The sequence below is a fragment of the Engystomops pustulosus genome, chromosome 2 (assembly GCF_040894005.1).
Source record: "Engystomops pustulosus chromosome 2, aEngPut4.maternal, whole genome shotgun sequence".
NCBI classification, from domain to species: domain Eukaryota; kingdom Metazoa; phylum Chordata; class Amphibia; order Anura; family Leptodactylidae; genus Engystomops; species Engystomops pustulosus.
In genome coordinates, this window is record NC_092412.1 from 12696713 (window position 1) to 12713635 (window position 16923).

General features: G+C 48.9%; 1 protein-coding gene across 1 annotated transcript in view; it reads left to right on the top strand.

The window, feature by feature from the left end:
- Nucleotides 1-13133: 13133 nt before the first annotated feature.
- Nucleotides 13134-16923, top strand: part of LOC140116903 (uncharacterized) — a 49428-nt gene continuing 45638 nt past the window's right edge. Inside the window, exon 1 of the mRNA XM_072133332.1 lies at nucleotides 13134-13293. The gene's annotated coding sequence lies outside the window, so the exon portion shown is untranslated. The remainder of the gene's footprint in view (nucleotides 13294-16923) is intronic.

Consider the following 16923-nt stretch of genomic DNA (forward strand, 5'->3'; position numbering starts at 1 on the left):
ATAAATCCTCATTACAGACACCAGTGATAACTGTTACAGCTGTTTATTGTAGCCTAGGACTAAAGGACAATAAATTACCAAAATCCAGAGGTCCGTTTGTAACTAGGGGTTGTATGTAAGTCGGGTGTTCTTAAGTAGGGGACCGCCTGTATATACAGTAATCAGAGTACAAATTACACGGGTAGCACTACAAGTCTAAGCAGTTTAGAATTTGGAGGTTATAGGTCTGCAAGTCTCAAATAGGGGGGAATGTTAATGACATATTCCTCTATGGCGGCCATCTTGGATAAAGAGAACCAAACAGAAGCCATTTTGAAAGTCAAGCGGACATTTTAAGTATTAACCAGGGGTCAAGCACTTTCCAGCTAATGTCATGATTCAAACTTCATTTTTATGTAACCTGGTTGCTCGCCTGCCAGCTAATTCCCTTTGACATTTAATGAGAGGCCAGTCTGTCCTTCACTCTTGTCATATATTTTGGTTCTAGCACCTGCTTATCTCCTGTTTTGACTTGCCCGAATCTTCTTCTCAGGGAAATTAGTATAAACAAGGCCTCTGAGAAGGAATAGTTAACCTTTTCGGAGAATGTCCTGGTAAATTCATTATGGCCAATAGCATTGCAGTATTCTCCTTGTCACACCCTCTGCAAGCTTTTTGATGTTTTTATATACACGACTGGGGTTTTGAAATAAACAGTGTGATTTGAGTGCAGCTGAAGACCGTGTCTGTGTCTTGAGTTTGTTCTCTCCTCCCGGTACCGGGCAGCCATGAATGAGTTAAATTGAAAGTCACCTTTACAACTGATAAGGGCAATTTTAGTCCTAGATAAAAATCAGTACACAACCCCTTCACATATGGTTGTGCCATTAACAACATTACTTCTGGTATATACAGCTACAGAAACACAGGAGAAATCCCTACTGGTTAGTGTAGGTGACGCGTCCTCCATCTTATCCATTAGGCATCACCACCTCTTTTGCTCCTCACTGTTCCTACATCTTGGTTGCCTCTCAGCATTATCCTGCTGCTGCCGCCCCCAAACACAGTCAGGCTGCGCTCACACGTATGTCCTACATTTAAGCTCGTTCCCCATCACATGCGTTTCACAGGAAAACAAATGAGATCAAACCGAGGCCTGTCCTAGTGTCACGTGTGAACACGCCCCACACAGGTACCCCCAGTAATGTTAGAAAACCAAACAATCGTGAACCACAAGGATACACATAAGTTTCAATGCTGCATCAATACTACTGTCAGGAGATCCTACCAAACTGAACCAAGTCCTATCATATCTCCAAAACTGAAAATAATCACCACTTTGTGAATGAAAACAAGTCTTTATTGCACAATTTATTCATAACAAAATATTATCTGACTAAAAATAGCCCATTAAAAAGGACCTAAAAACACAAAGCAAAACAAAGCGGACAGTGTGAACATGCAGGAGAGGCCACACATAAAACAGGAAATTACATCATAGGCGCTGGTAAAAAGATTTTTTCCAAAGTACTGAGGGTCCACACAACAGATAAGTGATCAAAACATCAAAAGTCCAATCATGTGCCTGTGCATCATCACAATATTACTAACCTAATAAACATTATGGGACCAAATTAAATACCCACCAGTCGCCACGTGATTGGACTTTTGATATTATTCATTGAGTGATTTTGATCTATTATCTGTTGTGTGGACCCTCAGTACTTTGGAAAAAATCTTTTTACCAGCGCCTATGATGTAATTTCCTGTTTTATGTGTGGCCTCTCCTGCATGTTCACACTGTCCGCTTTGTTTTGCTTTGTGTTTTTAGGTCTTTTTTAATGGGCTATTTTTAGTCAGATAATATTTTGTGATGTAATTTATAAATAAATTGTGCAATAAAGACTTGTTTTCATTCACAAAGTGGTAATTACTAGAGATGAGCGAGCACTAAAATGCTCGGGTACTCGTTATTCGAGACGAACTTTTCCCGATGCTCGAGTGCTCGTCTCGAATAACGAGCCCCATTGAAGTCAATGGGAGACTCGAGCATTTTTCAAGGGGACCAAGGCTCTGCATAGGGAAGCTTGGCCAAACACCTGGGAACCTCAGAAAAGGATGGAAACACCACGGAAATGGACAGGAAACAGCAGGGGCAGCATGCATGGATGCCTCTGAGGCTGCTTAAACGCACCATTATGCCAAAATTATGGGCAACAGCATGGCCATGACAGAGTGACAGAATGAAGCTAGATAGCATCTAAAACATCCAATAATTGACCCTGACACTATAGGGGACGGCATGCAGAGGCAGCGACAGCAGCTGCAGGCTAGAGAGTGGCATGGCGACATACCCCAAATGGACTCAGGCTTAAAACCAATGGGTGGCAGAGAGGAACCAAAGGAGGTGAGCAAGAAGCGCTCAAATAATATCGGTACATGATAAAAGTTTGCCAGTATATTTTGTGGATTACACAGCAGGGTGGCGACAAAGTTAACAAGTTTGATGTGGAAGCCATGAAAACAACCCAAAATTCTGCCTGACACAGCTCGTTTGATAAGGGGACCATGTATGGAGGCAGTGAACTAGTAGTAGATTAAAGGTGCTGCAGTTAAAACTATGTTAGTTGGATCTTGGGATGGAGCTGGCGCTCCGCTTCCAGGCGAGCTTTCGCCAATCCAAGCCCCTGTCTCTAGGCTACTCCCCAAACAGCACTTCTAAGAACCTTTTGTATAAGATCAAGTGTAGTAGCGTTCTTATAAGTTTAGGATATGGCGGGTGAGGGGAATGTAAACAGATGCGCAAGAAGCGCTGAAATAATATTGGTGAATGATAAAAGTTTGCCAGTATATTTTGTGGATTACACAGCAGGGTGGCGACAAAGTTAACAAGTTTGTTGTGGAAGCCATGAAAACAACCCAAAATTCTGCCTGACACAGCTCGTTTGATAAGGGGACCATGTATGCCTATAGTTCATGCCAGTCGCTGCACTGGCTGCCAGTCTCCTTTCGAATACAGTTTAAAATAATAACCCTCATCCATAAAGCTCTGTATAATGCTGCACCCCCCTACCTCTCCTCTCTTATCTCAGTCTATCGCCCAAACCGTGCTCTTAGATCCGCCAGTGATCTTAGATTAACCTCTACCCTAGTGCGGACCTCCCACTCGCGTCTCCAAGACTTCTCTAGAGCTGCACCAATTCTATGGAATGCTCTGCCCCGGACTATCAGACTAATACCTAACCTCCAAAGTTTCAAATGTGCTCTTAACCCCTTAAGGACGCAGCCATTTTGCAGGTTAAGGCTCAGCCCGATTTTTTGGATTCTGACCTGCGTCGCTTTATATGGTTATAACTTTTGAACACTGTTACTTATCAAAACGATTCTGAAATTGTTTTTTCCCCACATGTTGTACTTCATTTTAGTGGTAAATTTTGGCTGATAAGTTTTGCGTTTATTTACAAAAAAAAAGAAAATATGATAAATTTTTTGAAAAATTTGCCATTTTCGAAATTCAAAATCATTGCGTTTCCAGGCAGATAGATTTACCACCTAAATAAGTTGCTGAATAACATTTCCCATTTGTCTACTTTACATTTTCATAATTTTTGATATGTCTGGATAGTTTATTTTGATGTCACGCGGCTTACAAATAGAATATCACTTTTCCGGATTTTCAGAATTGACTATTTTGGGGATAAATACAGTTTGGAATGAAATTTTACATATTTAGCATCAAAACCCCCTATATAACCAACCCATTTTCAAATCTGCATCCCTCAAGCTATCAGAAACCGCTTTTACGAAGATTGTTAACCCCTTGAGATCTTCATAGTAATTGAATCAAAATGGAGGTGAAATTTAGAATGGTCAAATTGTTCCCTTATACGTTCATTTAGCACTAAAATTTACACATTTCCAAAATATAAAAAGAGAAAACCCACCATACAATTTGTTCTGCAATTTCTCCTGAGTGCAGCGACCCCCCACATGTGGCCGTTACTTGTTTTATGGGCGCACAGCGAGACGCAGAAGGGAAGGAGCACCCTGCAGCTGCCAGGATTTTAGTTTCCTCATTGGCCCCTTTTGAAGGCTATAAAATTTTCGCTTTTGCGTTATTGGGGCCATGTGATGCCATTTTTTTTGCGGGATGAGATGCTTTTTCCATTGTTACCATTTTGGGGTTGGTATCACCTATTGTTGAAAATTTAGGAACTTTTTTTGAGGGCAGGAGTAGAAAAGCATCAATTCTGTACTGGATTTTTTACTCTTTTTTTTTTTGGTGTTCACCGTATAGACTAATAATCATGTTATCTTTATTCTATGGGTCGATACGATTACGGGGATACCAGACTTGAATATATTTTCTTACGTTTTACTAAATTTGTCAAACAAAACCCTAATGTGGGGAAAAATCTATCATTTATGTATTGCCGTCTTCCAAGTGGCATAACATTGTTACTTTTTTGGCTACGGAGCTGGTTGATGGCTTGTTTTTTGCGGGACATGTTGTACTTTGCACCAGTTTCATGTCGGAGTACACATGGTTTTTTGATCGCATTTTATAGCATTTTTTGTGGGATTGAATAGCTAAAAATCATAATTTTTGGAGGGTTTATACCAGTTTTTTTTTACGGCATTTATCGTGGGGGTTCAATAATGATTTACTTTTATTCTACGGGTTGTTACGGACGCGGTGATACTATATATGTGGTGTTTGTGTTATGATTTAGACTTTTTTTTTAGTTATATGTCTCTTTATATGTTTTGGGGGTTTTGGGCATTTTTAGTGATTTATTACTTTATTTTTTTATTGAATAACATTTTTTTTTTTACTTTTTCACTTTTATACCATGGGACATGAAGAAGCAATCTTCTGATTGCTTGTTCATGATAATATTCTGCAATACTCATGTATTGCAGAGTATTATCAGTGTCAGCCTATACACTTGCATAGGCTGGCACTGTGCCAGTAAGATGACGTCACAGACGCCATCTTACTGGCAATTCTTGCAGGTAACTCTGGGGTCCAGATCGGACCCCAGAGTTACTATAGCAACGATCGGCGCACCCCGAAAACGGTTCGGGGGGCCGATCGTGGGGGAAAGACCCCCCAGATACATGTTAGATGCCGCGGTCGCGCTGACCGCGGCATTTAACGGGTTAAGCACCCGCGATCGGAGACAACTCCGATCGTGGGTGTTACACTGGGGTGCCGGCTATCAGTCACAGCCGGCACCCCGTCTTTCCCGATGCCGGTTCGGCTCAGATCTTGAGCCAAACCGGCATCAGCTCAGCGTCCGATATATCGGACGCTGAGCGCTAAGTCACTGAGCTCAGCGTCCGATATATCGGACGCTGAGCGGGAAGAGGTTAAAACCCATTTCTTTAGGCAAGCCTATAACACTCATTAACTGCATGAAGTTTTAACTCTTCTACTAACCCGTCCTGTGTCGTCCTCCCATCTGTTATCCAGCAACCAACAGGCACCAGACTTCTCTGCAGTCCCATTCACCCTGGACCTGGTATATAAGATGACGGCTGAGTGGTTCAAGCGACAGCAATTCCATTTATTATATTTTGCTCTATTCCCTAAGAAGAATGGCTTGACCATTAAATATTCTTTTACCTCGTGTTACCCCATCATCTTCATAAACCGTAAGCTCTGGCGAGCAGGGACCTCACTCCTGTTGTTCCATACAAATGTTGTGCTCTGTTACATTACATTTGTATTTGTTTCCTATGATTTGTAAAGCGCTACAGAATATGATGGCGCTATATAAATAAAGATTATTATTATTATTATTATGGAGGCAGTGAACTAGTAGTAGATTAAAGGTGCTGCAGTTAAAACTATGTTAGTTGGATCTTGGGATGGAGCTGGCGCTCCGCTTCCAGGCGAGCTTTCGCCAATCCAAGCCCCTGTCTCTAGGCTACTCCCCAAACAGCACTTCTAAGAACATTTTGTATAAGATCAAGTGTAGTAGCGTTCTTATAAGTTTGGGATATGGCGGGTGAGGGGAATGTAAACAGATGCGCAAGAAGCGCTGAAATAATATCGGTAAATGATAAAAGTTTGCCAGTTTATTTTGTGGATTACACAGCAGGGTGGCGACAAAGTTAACAAGTTTGATGTGGAATGCCCTGTAATAGCTCTTGGGCGGTGTGCCTTTTATCGCCTAGGCTCAGCAGTTTGAGCACCGCCTGCTGTCGCTTAGCGACGGCACTGCTGCTGTGCCTAGAGCTACCGACTGATGGCGCCATGCCCACGGATGGTAATTCGGAGGAGGTGGAGGAGGGGTGGGAGGAGGAGGAGGTATAGTAGGCCTTTGAGACCTGGACCGCGGTAGGCCCCGCAATCCTCGGCGTCGGCAGTATATGACCAGCCCCAGGGTCAGACTCGGTCCCAGCCTCCACCAAGTTAAGTGTAGTAGCGTTCTTATAAGTTTGGGATATGGCGGGTGAGGGGAATTTAAACAGATGCGCAAGAAGCGCTGAAATAATATCCGTAAATGGTAAAAGTTTGGCAGTATATTTTGTGGATTACACAGCAGTGTAATCAACAGATGCGCAAGAGGCGCTGAAATAATATCGGTTAATCATTAAAGTTTGCCAGTATATTTTGTGGATAACACAGCAGGGTGGCGACAAAGTTAACAACTTTGATGTGGAATCCATGAAAACAACCCAAATTTCTGCCTGACACACCTCGTTTGATAAGGGGACGATGTATGGAGGCAGCTATATGGACGACTTTTGGAGGTAGCAATGGAGACAACGTGTAGAGGCTGCTATGGAGACAATTTAATTTGGATAGTGCCTGTATGTGGCAGTCCAAAAAAGTTTTCAAACCAGAGGAGCAGGTAGGTGGCCCTCCAGAAAAATTGAATAGATTGAGTGCCTGTATGTGGCACTCCCAAAAATTGTTTAAAACAGAGGACCGGGTAGGTGGCCCTCCAGAAAAATTAAATGCATAAAGTACTATAGCTAGAGCCAGTGGGCCCTGTCAAAAAATAGCCAGTTTCCTCTGCTTTAGTGTACAAAGAGGAAGAGAAGGAGGAAAATGAGGAGGAGGAGTGCATAAATTATTCAGGTTGAGCTTCCTTCACCTGGTGGAGATTGGAAATTATGAGAAATCCAGGCTTTATTCATCTTAATAAGCGTCAGCCTGTTAGTCGACAGGCGTGTACGCTTATCGGTGATGATGCCACCAGCTGCACTGAAAACCCGCTCGGACAACACGCTAGCGGCAGGGCAGGCAAGAACCTCCAAGGCGTACAGCGCCAGTTCGTGCCACATGTCCAGCTTTGAAACCCAGTAGTTGTAGGGAGCTGTGTGATCATTTAGGACGATGGTATGATCAGCTACGTACTCCCTCACCATCTTTCTGTAAAGATCAGCCCTACTCTGCCGAGACTGGGGACAGGTGACAGTGTCTTGCTGGGGTGACATAAAGCTGGCAAAAGCCTTGTAAAGCGTACCCTTGCCAGTGCTGGACAAGCTGCCTGCTCGCCTACTCTCCCTCGCTACTTGTCCCGCAGAACTACGCACTCTGCCGCTAGCGCTGTCAGAAGGGAAATACTGTTTCAGCTTGTGCACCAGGGCCTGCTGGTATTCATGCATTCTCACACTCCTTTCCTCTCCAGGGATGAGAGTGGAAAGATTTTGCTTGTACCGTGGGTCCAGGAGAGTGAATACCCAGTAATCGGTGCTGGAATAAATTCTTTGAACGCGAGGGTCACGGGATAGGCAGCCTAGCATGAAATCTGCCATATGCGCCAGAGTACCAACGCGCAAGAATTCACTCCCCTCACTGGCCTGACTGTCCATTTCCTCCTCCTCCAACTCCTCTTCTTCTGCCCATACACGCTGAACAGTGAAGGACTGAACAATGGTCCCCTCTTGTGTCTCGCCAAAATTCTCCTCCTCTTCCTCCTCCACCTCCTCCGATATGCGCTGAGAAACAGACCTGAGGGTGCTTTGGCTATCAACAAGGGAATCTTCTTCCCCCGTCTCTTGTGACGAGCGCAAAGCTTCCGACTTCATGCTGATCAGAGAGTTTTTCAACAGGCCAAGCAGCGGGATGGTGAGGCTGATGATGGCGGCATCGCCACTGACCATCTGTGTTGACTCCTCGAAGTTACTCAGCACCTGACAGATATCAGACATCCACGTCCACTCCTCATTGTAGACTTGAGGAAGCTGACTGACCTGACTACCAGTTCTGGTGGAAGTTGACATCTGGCTGTCTGGATAACATGGTTAATGTTGAATTCCAGCTCGTGGGCACGTCGCACAACAGTCGGTGAGCGGGCAGTTGGAGGCGGCGCTGCGCTGCCCTGAGAGTGGCAGCATCTGTGCTGGACTTCCTGAAATGCGCACAGATGCGGCGCACCTTCGTGAGCAAATCAGACAGATTGGGGTATGTCTTGAGGAAACGCTGAACTATCAGATTTAACACAAGGGCCAGGCATGGCACATGTGTTAGTCTGCCGAGTTGCAGAGCCGCCACCAGGTTACGGCCGTTGTCACACACAACCATGCCTGGCTTCAGGTTCAGCGGTGCCAGCCACAGATCAGTCTGCGCCGTGATGCCCTGTAATAGTTCTTGGGCGGTGTGCCTTTTATCGCCTAGGCTCAGCAGTTTGAGCACCGCCTGCTGTCGCTTAGCGACGGCACTGCTGCTGTTCCTAGAGCTAGCGACTGATGGCGCCATGCCCACGGATGGTAGTTCGGAGGAGGAGGTGGAGGAGGGGTGGGAGGAGGAGGAGGCATAGTAGGCCTGAAAGACCTGGACCGAGGTAGGCCCCGCAATCCTCGGCAGTATATGACCAGCCGCAGGGTCAGACTCGGTCCCAGCCTCCACCAAGTTAACCCAATGTGCCGTCAGCGATATATAGTGGCCCTGCCCGGCAGCACTCGTCCATGTGTCCGTGGTCAGGTGGACCTTGTCAGAAACGGCATTGGTCAGGACACGGATGATGTTGTCTGGTGCAGGGCTGGGACGGCACATCGGGAAAAGTAGTGGCAGCTGGGGACCGAATACCGAGGGGCGGCCGCCGCCATGAGGTTGCGAAAGGCCTCGGTCTCTACTAGCCTATAGGGCAGCATCTCCAGGCTAAGCAATCTGGAGATGTGGACATTAAGGGCTTGGGTGTGCGGGTGGGTTGCACTATATTTCCTTTTCTGCTCCAGCGTCTGGGGTATGGAGAGCTGAACGCTGGTGGATGCTGTGGAGGATCGTGGAGGCGACGATGGGGTTTTTGTGCCAGGGTCCTGGGCAGGGGGCTGACTATCAGCTGACACAGGGGAAGGAGCAGTGGTGTGCACGGCCGGAGGTGAACGGGCTTGGTGCCACTGAGTGGGGTGTTTAGCATTCATATGCCTGCGCATACTGGTGGTAGTTAAGCTAGTAGTGGTGGAACCCCTGCTGATCCTGGTTTGGCAAAGGTTGCACACCACAGTCCGTCGGTCATCCGGTGTTTCCTTAAAGAACCTCCAGACTTCTGAAAATCTAGCCCTCGCCGTGGGAGCTTCACTACGTGACACGTTTGGCGCTGATGCACCTGCTCTGGCCCTGCCTCACCACTGCCTCTTCCAACCTGTTCTGGTCGAGGACTCTCCTCCGTCTCAGAAGCACTGTGTTCACCCGGCCTCTCAACCCAGCTTGGGTCTGTCACCTCATCATCCTCCGATCCCTCAGTCTGCTCCCCCCTCGGACTTCCTGCCCTGACAACAACTTCACCACTGTCTGACAACCGTGTCTCCTCATCGTCGGACACCTCTTTACACACTTCTTCCACTACGTCAAGAGGGTCATCATCACCCACAGACTGCGACTGGTGGAAAACCTGGGCATCGGAAAATTGCTCAGCAGCAACCGGACAAGTGGTTTGTGACTGTGGGAAGGGTCCAGAAAACAGTTCCTCAGAGTATGCCGGTTCAAATGCCAAATTTTCCTGGGAGGGGGCAGACTGGGGGGGAGGAGGCTGAGGTGCTGGAGCTGGAGGAGTGCCGATTTCGGTGACATGGGTGGACTGCGTGGAAGACTGACTGGTGGACAAATTGCTCGAAGCATTGTCGGCAATCCACGACATCACCTGTTCGCACTGTTCTGGCCTCAACAGTGCTCTACCACGAGTCCCAGTAACTTCAGACATGAACCTAGGGAGTGTAGCTCTGCGGCGTTCCCCTGCTCCTTCATCAGCAGGTGGTGTCTCACCCCGCCCAGGACCACGGCCTCTGACCCCTGCAGTAGTTGGACGCCCACGTCCCCGCCCTCGTCCTCTACCCCTAGCCCTCGGGTTAAACATTTTGAAAATGAAAGTTACAACTTTAATTTTTTTTTTACTTTTTTTTGTGTTTTTTTGTTTTTAAAACTAAACGATGCTATCCTATTGCTATGGCTATTTTCTAGCCAAGTATGAAAGCACACTGCTATGCCAGATGAGATGACGCTGAGTTATGAAAAAATAAACGTAAAATAAAAAGGAAATGGCAGACTGTGCCTAATTGAAATCCAACCCCTAATAAATTTTCCCACTTCGGTCTTTGCGATGGATATGTGCGTCACTAAGCGCTAAACACAGCGGTCGCAAGTCTCACTACAAATTCCTGACAATTGGCTAGTATATGCACTGCAGCAAGGACAGCCACCAGCAGATCAACCAGAAATAAAATATATATAACGCTATTGTAGGCGTAAGTAAGACGTTTGTATTCTCCTATGGCTATTTTCTAGCCAAGTATTACAGCACACTGCTATGCCAGATGAGATGACGCTGAGTTATGAAAAAATAAACGTAAAATAAAAAGAAACTGGCAGACTGTGCCTAATTCTACTCAAACCCCTAATAAATTTTCCCACTTTGGTGTTTGAGGTGGATATGTGTGTCACTAAGAGCTAAACACAACGGTAGCAAGTCCCCCTGCTAATTCCTCACAATATGGTACTAGCTGCAAATAAAAAAAAAGTATAACGTTATTGTAGCCCTAAGAAGGGCTGTTGGGTTCTTGTAGAATCACTCCTGCCTAACACTATTCTAATAGAACACCCTAACGCTTTCCCTGACCAGCGGCAGCTCTCTCCCTAGCGGCATCCAGACACAGAATGATCCGAGCAGCGCAGGCAGGGGCTAGTCTATCCCAGGGTCACCTGATCTGGCCAGCCAACCACTGCTATCGACGTGTAAGGGTACCACGTCATGCTGGGTGGAGTGCAGAGTCTCCTGGCTTGTGATTGGCTCTGTTTCTGGCCGCCAAAAAGCAAAGTATTCGTCCGAGCAACGAGCAGTTTCGAGTACGCTAATGCTCGAACGAGCATCAAGCTCGGACGAGTATGTTCGCTCATCTCTAGTAATTACCCCCAGTAATGTGCCTGTGAGATCTATTTCTCCACAGCCGCCATTTCTGTCTTAGTTGTGGTGATGTTGTCCAGTCAGAAGTTATATTGTACAATGACTATTCATCTCGTGATTTAAACATCATTTTGTTTAATCTGCTGAGAGACCGTTCTGTCCTAGAATCTTGTCCTATATTTTTCCTTCAGCACCTGCTTATCTTATGTGTTGGCCTCACCGAGGAGCCATCGGAGTCTTCTTCTCATGACTTTTAGTAAAAACACTCGGTGTCCCTGGAAACAATGCTCTGTGCGAGAAATAATATGTAAATCTGCATGCTTTGGGAAAGTGAATTTATGGGGAGATATTCAGGCTGGCCTATAACATTGCAGTATTCTATCACCTATTCTCATCCCTATGCAGATGATTTTCTGTGTTTTATATATGCGGCTGCGCACTAATAAAGATGGGGAGTCCATTTTCTAAGAGACTGGTGTGTGTAAGTGTCTGCTCTCATCCCCAAACCGGGAGCCATTTATTGGCAAAAAAGGGATAATTTGAAAGTCCCCTTACAACCGCAGGGGAGTTCAGACACTAGATAACAATCTTTTACAGTACACCACACATCTCCACCCCCCCCCACCAGGTAAGTAATGTGCCCCCACACAGCGCCCCCTCCCCCAGGTAAGTAATGTGCCCCCACACAGCGCCCCCTCCCCCAGGTAAGTAATGTGCCCCCACACAGCCCCCCCCCTCCCCCAGGTAAGTAATGTGCCCCCACACAGCCCCCCCCCCTCCCCCAGGTAAGTAATGTGCCCCCACACAGCCCCCCCCCTCCCCCAGGTAAGTAATGTGCCCCCACACAGCCCCCCCCTCCCCCAGGTAAGTAATGTGCCCCCACACAGCCCCCCCCTCCCCCAGGTAAGTAATGTGCCCCCACACAGCCCCCCCCCCCCCAGGTAAGTAATGTGCCCCCACACAGCCCCCCCCTCCCCCAGGTAAGTAATGTGCCCCCACACAGCCCCCCCCTCCCCCAGGTAAGTAATGTGCCCCCACACAGCCCCCCCTCCCCCAGGTAAGTAATGTGCCCCCACACAGCCCCCCCCTCCCCCAGGTAAGTAATGTGCCCCCACACAGCCCCCCCCTCCCCCAGGTAAGTAATGTGCCCCCACACAGCCCCCCCCCTCCCCCAGGTAAGTAATGTGCCCCCACACAGCCCCCCCCTCCCCCAGGTAAGTAATGTGCCCCCACACAGCCTCCCCCAGGTAAGTAATGTGCCCCCACACAGCCCCCCCCTCCCCCAGGTAAGTAATGTGCCCCCACACAGCCCCCCCCTCCCCCAGGTAAGTAATGTGCCCCCACACAGCCCCCCCTCCCCCAGGTAAGTAATGTGCCCCCACACAGCCCCCCCCTCCCTCCTCCAAGGTAAGCAATGTGCCCCCACACAGCCCCCCCGTCCCAGGTAAGTAATGTGCCCCCACACAGCCCCCCCTCCCCCAGGTAAGTAATGTGCCCCCACACAGCCCCCCCTCCCTCCCCCAAGGTAAGTAACGTGCCCCCACACAGTCCCCCAGTAAATAATGTGCCCAGACACAGCACCCAGTAAGTAAAGTTCTCCCCCTTCCCTTAGCTGCTATTATGTTCCCGTCACCTCAGAGATTACTTTACTGTGCATTACTTCCCCCTGGCGGTCATGTGATCATGACATCATCACAGGTCCTGCAGCCTCCCGGTGTATTATTCTAAGGTTGAGACTAGAATGGAGTTACCAGGATGAGGTGACTGGTTTATGATCCCTCCACACACATCAGAGAGCAGCCCTGCAACTCCTCCACACACCTGCAGGCGGGAAACACGATGCCCCGCCCACATCACCTCGGTCACATGATCTGAAGTGACACGTGACCAGTGACATCACGCCTCATCCTGGTAACTCCATTCTAGCTGCTGACACAAGGAAATAGCATCTACCAAAGTAAGTGACCAGAGGAGGTGATCGGGAGAGGGAATACAACTCCCAGCATGCTCCAGGAGCTCACACACTATATGGAGGGACTACAACTCCTAGTATGCTCCAGGAGCACACACACTATATGGAGGGACTACAACTCCCAGTATGCTCCAGGAGCGCACACACTATTTATAGGTACTACAACTCCCAGCATGTTCCAGGAGCACACACACTATATGGAGGGACTACAACTCCCAGCATGCTCCAGGAGGGCACACACTATATGGAGGGACTACAACTCCCAGCATGCTGAAGGAGCGCACACACTATATGGAGGGATTACAACTCCCAGCATGCTCCAGGAGCGCACACACTATATGGAGGGACTACAACTCCCAGCATGCTCCAGGAGCTCACACACTATATGGAGGGACTACAACTCCCAGCACGCTCCAGGAGCACACACACTATATGGAGGGACTACAACTCCCAGCATGTTCCAGGAACACACACACTATATGGAGGGACTACAACTCCCAGCGCGCTCCAGGAGCACACACACTATATGGAGGGACTACAACTCCCAGCATGCTCCAGGAGCGCACACTATATGGAGGGACTACAACTCCCAGCATGCTCCAGGAGCACACACTATATGGAGGGACTAAATCTCCCAGCATGCTCCAGGAGCGCACACTATATGGAGGGACTACAACTCCCAGCACGCTCCAGGAGCACACACACTATATGGAGGGACTACAACTCCCAGCATGCTCCAGGAGCGCACACACTATATGGAGGGACTACAACTCCCAGCATGCTCCAGGAGCGCACACACTATATGGAGGGACTACAACTCCCAACATGCTCCAGGAGCGCACACACTATATGGAGGGACTACAACTCCCAGCATGCTCCAGGAGCACACACACTATGTGGAGGGACTACAACTCCCAGCATGCTCCAGGAGTGCACACACTATATGGCGGGACTACAACTCACAGCATGCTGAAGGAGCGCACACACTATATGGAGGGACTACAACTCCCAGCATGCTCCAGGAGCGCACACTATATGGAGGGACTACAACTCCCAGCACGCTCCAGGAGCACACACACTATATGGAGGGACTACAACTCCCAGCATGCTCCAGGAGCGCACACACTATATGGAGGGACTACAACTCCCAGCATGCTCCAGGAGCGCACACTATATGGAGGGACTACAACTCCCAGCATGCTCCAGGAGCGCACACTATATGGAGGGACTACAACTCCCAGCATGCTCCAGGAGCGCACACTATATGGAGGGACTACAACTCCCAGCATGCTCCAGGAGCGTACACTATATGGAAGGACTACAACTCCCAGCATGCTCCAGGAGTACACACACTATATGGAGGGACTACAACTCCCAGCATGCTCCAGGAGCACTCACACTATATGGAGGGACTACAACTCCCAGCATGCTCCAGGAGCGCACACTATATGGAGAGACTACAACTCCCAGCATGCTCCAGGAGCGCACACTATATGGAGGGACTACAACTCCCAGCATGCTCCAGGAGCGCACACTATATGGAGGGACTACAACTCCCAGCATGCTCCAGGAGCGCACACTATATGGAGGGACTACAACTCCCAGCATGCTCCAGGAGCGCACACTATATGGAGGGACTACAACTCCCAGCATGCTCCAGGAGCGCACACTATATGGAGGGACTACAACTCCCAGCATGCTCCAGGAGCGCACACTATATGGAGGGACTACAACTCCCAGCATGCTCCAGGAGCGTACACTATATGGAGGGACTACAACTCCCAGCATGCTCCAGGAGTACACACACTATATGGAGGGACTACAACTCCCAGCATGCTCCAGGAGCGCACACACTATATGGAGGGACTACAACTCCCAGCATGCTCCAGGAGCGCACACACTATATGGAGGGACTACAACTCCCAGCATGCTCCAGGAGCGCACACACTATATAGAGGGACTACAACTCCCAGCATGCTCCAGGAGCGCACACACTATATGGAGGGACTACAACTCCCAGCATGCTCCAGGAGCGCACACACTATATGGAGGGACTACAACTCCCAGCATGCTCCAGGAGCGCACACTATATGGAGGGACTACAACTCCCAGCATGCTCCAGGAGCGCACACTATATGGAGGGACTACAACTCCCAGCATGCTCCAGGAGCGCACACACTATATGGAGGGACTACAACTCCCAGCATGCTCCAGGAGCGCACACTATATGGAGGGACTACAACTCCCAGCATGCTCCAGGAGCGCACACTATATGGAGGGACTACAACTCCCAGCATGCTCCAGGAGCGCACACTATATGGAGGGACTACAACTCCCAGCATGCTCCAGGAGCGCACACTATATGGAGGGACTACAACTCCCAGCATGCTCCAGGAGCGTACACTATATGGAAGGACTACAACTCCCAGCATGCTCCAGGAGTACACACACTATATGGAGGGACTACAACTCCCAGCATGCTCCAGGAGCACACACACTATATGGAGGGACTACAACTCCCAGCATGCTCCAGGAGCGCACACACTATATGGAGGGACTACAACTCCCAGCATGCTCCAGGAGCTCACACTATATGGAGGGACTACAACTCCCAGCACGCTGCAGGAGCACTCACACTATATGGAGGGACTACAACTCCCAGCATGCTCCAGGAGCACTCACACTATATGGAGGGACTACAACTCCCAGCATGCTCCAGGAGCGCACACTATATGGAGGGACTACAACTCCCAGCATGCTCCAGGAGCGCACACTATATGGAGGGACTACAACTCCCAGCACGCTGCAGGAGCACTCACACTATATGGAGGGACTACAACTCCCAGCATGCTCCAGGAGCACTCACACTATATGGAGGGACTACAACTCCCAGCATGCTCCAGGAGCACTCACACTATATGGAGGGACTACAACTCCCAGCATGCTCCAGGAGCGCACACTATATGGAGGGACTACAACTCCCAGCATGCTCCAGGAGCGCACACTATATGGAGGGACTACAACTCCCAGCATGCTCCAGGAGCGCACACTATATGGAGGGACTACAACTCCCAGCATGCTCCAGGAGAGCACACTATATGGAGGGACTACAACTCCCAGCATGCTCCAGGAGCGCACACTATATGGAGGGACTACAACTCCCAGCATGCTCCAGGAGCGCACACTATATGGAGGGACTACAACTCCCAGCATGCTCCAGGAGCGCACACTATATGGAGGGACTACAACTCCCAGCATGCTCCAGGAGCGCACACTATATGGAGGGACTACAACTCCCAGCATGCTCCAGGAGCGCACACTATATGGAGGGACTACAACTACCAGCATGCTCCAGGAGCACACACACTATATGGAGGGACTACAACTCCCAGCATGCTCCAGGAGCGCACACTATATGGAGGGACTACAACTCCCAGCATGCTCCAGGAGCGCACACTATATGGAGGGACTACAACTCCCAGCATGCTCCAGGAGCGCACACTATATGGAGTTGTAGTGTGGGGGCTCCTGTGTCTGGAGATAATTGTGGAATCTTATGGCTCAGTTCACACCGTGCAGTTTTCTCCTGTTATAGATCTCTATCTAGGACTCAAG